The sequence below is a fragment of the Cibotium barometz genome, chromosome 65 (genome assembly GCF_041138505.1).
Source record: "Cibotium barometz isolate CiBa-2024 chromosome 65, ASM4113850v1, whole genome shotgun sequence".
NCBI classification, from domain to species: Eukaryota; Viridiplantae; Streptophyta; class Polypodiopsida; order Cyatheales; family Cibotiaceae; genus Cibotium; species Cibotium barometz.
The window spans coordinates 8500935-8505911 of NC_141110.1; positions in this window are offsets into that span (position 1 = coordinate 8500935).

Genomic DNA, 4977 nt, shown 5'->3' on the forward strand with positions numbered 1-4977 from the left:
GTGGGTCGTATTGCACCTCAACACCTTGTTGTGGTGCACAATGCATTCACCCCCATGACAAGCTTCTACTTCTTAGCCCTCAAAGTACTTAGCAAGGTCCTATGCTTGTAAACAATTCCAAGAAATGCTGACAAGATAGTGCTCATGAACAAGGCTACAAAGCCTATGCTGCCTTCCAAGGGGGTTACATTTCTAAAGTGCTCGCACACACTGCATTTGCGGAGAGTATTGGTAGATTGTGTCATCAATGCCATATTGTTGGGGACCCTTCCACTTAGGAACTACTACTTTGTTAATGACAATCAATGTAACTCCTTTTTATTAATACAAGTGGGTTTGTCTATACATAATGTCTACATAAAGTATAAATAATGTAAGTTTCCATGATATGAGAGAGAGAGAGAGAGAGAAAGCCATTGTAGATAACACTAGATTTCATGCATGTTTAGTTTGTGGTATCAGTAGTGATTAATTATGATGTCCCATGTCCTCTCTTACCATAATGGGTGTGTAGTTCTATCCTATCCAACCATGATATGAGAGAGAGAGACATTGTCGATAACACTTGATTGCATGTGTGGGATCCCTGCCCCCTCCGGGGCTCTTGCCGTCACCGCCGCCGGTGAGTGACGGAAGTGGTGTCAGCCTCCCGCACGGGGCGGGGATCCACACTCGGGGCCTTGCCCGGCGGATGTCCGAGATGAGAGGCTAGCCCGGGCGGTTCCTCCGAAACCGGGCCCGGAAAGACTCCCCTCGCTCGGAAGGCACGGGCGATTCGGCCAAGGGAAAAATCTTCTATAACGGGGGAATTATTCTAATGAGTTAAAGTCTTAACTAGCTAAACTGATCTGATCGAACCTGAAGTCACATGGTCAGATAACTTGCACGAGACTTGCACTTGGTCCATGTAATCACCGCTTTTTTCCTCATTTACGAGCCACAGCCACCGCTGATCCCCTCCCACCGAACAAGGTCTTCTCAGGATTTAATTTAATTAACGTAACTAATTATATATTCATAGGAATCCTCGGATCCATCCTAACCCCATCTAGCGCATGGGTTACCCAACCACCCGACCACTATACTGGTGGGATTCCTTTATAAAGATTTGGTTGTGTTTTTGCTCGGGTACCAAGGAAAAGAGCTCCCAAGCCCCCTAGCTGATGATTCATACAAAAATTAAGGTAGGCATACCATGTACACACCCAATATGAAACTGCCATTTATAACAGATTCGGTTGGCTTTAAAATAATCCTTCAATAGAAATCATAATATTTTTGATCATTATTTTCCAAAATTCCGAGTCCATTGTATTACAAAATGTGTCCTCTGGACTCTTCGTTGTGGACTCTCCGTTGAAGACCACCTGGCCAACCAATGAGATCCAGTATCAAAATTTGGTTCCCAAAAATCTTTCCTTTTGGTCCATCCGAGATCTTCCTCGACGTGCTAGCTCTCTTACACCCATTTCTCACCACCTTCTCGTGGTTTGTTTTTAATGTTTATTTCTTCCTTTCTTCTTGTCAAATCAACCCTATTTAGATTTCTCCCACACGTCTCCAAATGGTTGGGTTCTCTTGCATTTCCAAATCTCTCCTTGTGTGAGGATGGGTAGAAAGTAAGCACGGACAAGCAAGCAGCTTTGAGAAATGTGGATGTGACCCTCCCATGACTTGGGACAGATAGTTAGTAGTTTCATGAAATTTGTCCTTCCTTTTGCGAGCAATGTTGGATAATTACAACAAAGCAATACTGAATTGAAGGCATTTCCATCAGTTTTGCAACCCATCATTGAAAATTCTAACATTTTCATTCAACTAAATAGACATGGATACCTAGAATCTACAAACTAGAATAGCAGTGCTGTACTCAAGTAAAAGGCCAAAGTAGGACAAGCAATAACATATTCCCCCCACTATTTCTTTTGCAGAACACACATGCAATGTTTTGGGAACAAACAAAACACATTGAACATAACAATATTATACCCACCACTGTTTATGCTTTGGTACAAAAAAGCAAGTGTATGGGGTGCTAGCTATTTTGCACATGTCATTCCTTGGGATCTAGCTCTGAACCCCTTGGGAAGAATACATGACATATTTCCCGGTTTAAATCACACTAAAATCCCATTTGGATGTTCTGGCAGCTATGTTGGGGAAAATGCTTTTTTTCCCTAAGTTGAACGTTCTTGTCCCAACAAGAGATATCAAGGTATGTGTTTTGTGGGATATGGCCAACCCCATCCCTCAGAATTTGGAAGTGGAAATGCATTTAAATCCTCTACTCTGCATTTGTCTTCACTTTGCATCATATGGGAGTCAATCGCAACATGTAAATACCATTTTGACAATGTTACAAAAGTGACCAGGGGGTGTTTCTAAAAACCACTGTGTAATTGGATTTTGTACATAACTAGAGAGTTGTGGACCTATAAATTGTCTACAAATTTTCTTTTTTATTATGTCACCATCTCAGCCGTGGTTTTCAAGATACGTTATGTCCAAAACGGCAAGAAGTTGTCCACAACTATTCGACAATGATGGTGAAACAATGCAATTTGTTTGATTAAGCACATATGCCTCATCAAAACACCCTGAATAACACATAGACCCATGGGCACTAGCATGACATGTGTTGACCAATTTTGAGCTTAAAATTGATAATCCTTGTGGGGCCGTACGGCACCCAAACATAAACTCAGGTTTCTATGGTCTTAAAGATAACTGCCTGCACAAAATATCACGTGTCTTAAAGAAAACCATGCACAAAATATTAAGTGTCACAAAGTGGAATTTAACTTATAAAGAAGGATAATGTCAAAAGACACTCCAAGTTAGATAATCATCTCCTCACAAATAGTCATCCCAAAAAATTCCACATCCATGTCCATCATTTTCTACATATGTGGACCAAGACAAAGAAAACACTATCCAATGCGCAAAACTACAAAGTGATTAAAACCATGGACAATGAAGAGGGGGCGCCCTTAGAAATCCATATAGACTACCACATCCTTTTTGGGAGTAACTTTGCCCACATGGTCTAGTGTTAAACAATGACTTTATAGGACATTTGACAAACAAAGGAACACTTACATATCAAGAATCAGGTTGTGCCCAACATCAAGATGAGTTCCAACAAGATTTAGCTCCTCCACTTACTCTCCATAGATCTTAAACAAATTTTTGGCTATGGTAGAGTGCACAAAGGTGGATAAAATGAGACATGCAACCTGCATATTGTACAACAAACTTACTATTAGTTTCTTTTGCTTACAATGAATGCTCCACAAAATAGAATTAATCTATAACTTGCCTATGTAACCTCCCATCTTCTTCCCCATGGATGGTGTTCATTTGACTACCTATTGATGAAAGACCATAAACCCTACAATCTTTGCCAAATGCTCTATCTTCACTCCTTCTTTCATTGTATACAAACACATGATGAAACCTTGATCACTAACACAAAAGTCCACACACTCAAATGTGGACTCTAAAGCTTGTCATCTATGAGATTCCAAGGTGGCATCTTATTTCTCGGACACCCCTCTACAAAACGAGGTTGGAGGGGAAGTTTGTAAATATCATTTCCATGCAACGGGGTCACTCATCTCCCCATGGAATTTACCTAGTTTCCACAAAACATTCATTATGATAGCTTCCAAAACGTTATGAAAGATAGTGGAATCCTCGATGTTCTTGCATTCTATGGACAAGACCTCGATGGAGTGATGTTGAGTGCATATATTGTTCCCAAAATTTACACCCAAAAACATATTATATTCAAGACACAAGACTACAATGGGACACTGCAAAGAGAAGATGCATAAGTTTGATGACCTTTTGGTTATGTTGCGTTCTGTGAGATAGACGTCTCCACCACACCTTCACCTTCACCTTCACCACTTTTCCTACCTTGTTTTATATTTACTTCTAATGCCGGAGCTATGATATACCTCCCAATTTCACAGGGGTAACTAGCATCGATCACGATCGAGAGGCCACTAACATGGCAAGAGATGACAAAGGGGCTCTTATAGTTGTAACTACCATGCTCTGGAAAAGCCACATAGCATCCATCATGTAATGCTTCTTGCATGTTGCAACAAAAAGTGTGAACACTAAAACCTTGAGAATTATTATAAAGCTATTGATTAAGTAGGTAACCAAGTATACCTCATCAGAGCCCTCATGTTGGCTCATATGAGCCAGTGCTATTGTATGCTAGAGATACAACTAGACCTTATCGCCCTGAGGCATAGTAAACCTCTCCATGTCTAACCACCATGGTCACTTTGTCTTCTCTCCACCACAATCGAAAGAGGGTGCTAACAACAGATAGTGAATTATACATTAAACTTGGCATTATTCAAACAAATAGCAACACAATGACCTAGACACCTCATTGAAATAATACACACTCTCCCCATGCAAGTCCATGTACATGTAACAAGGTGTATCTACGCGTGACTAGATGTCTACTAGTAGTGACATGCCCTGCAATACACTATTGTCCACCTCCTTTTATAGACACCTATAGACCAATCCATTAAAAATGTAGAAACCACTAGTCAAGTGTGAAGGTAATATCTTGATGATACACCACGAGTAATTTTAAATTCATTTACCCCAACTAATCATCATTTAGTACACACAAACCAATGGCTAGCCTTAAATGCGCATATGTTCTCAGGAGAATGAATAACCAATACTCACGTAGTTTATACAAGAGCTACTCGGACTAAATAGTCCTCATCATAGACTTATCACAGTCCTGTGAAGGGTACCAAACTTTTATACACACATGTAAGTCCCTGTCCTACAAACTCGGAGTCTCTAGTTTACCTTAACCTCTGCTAATGTTAACCAATGTTTAAGCTACCAATGCAGAGAAGCGGGGAACTGGCCACCAACATACGTACAACATTTTCAAGTGCGATGAGTGCACTTGAAAATCAGGTGTGTAGGCCG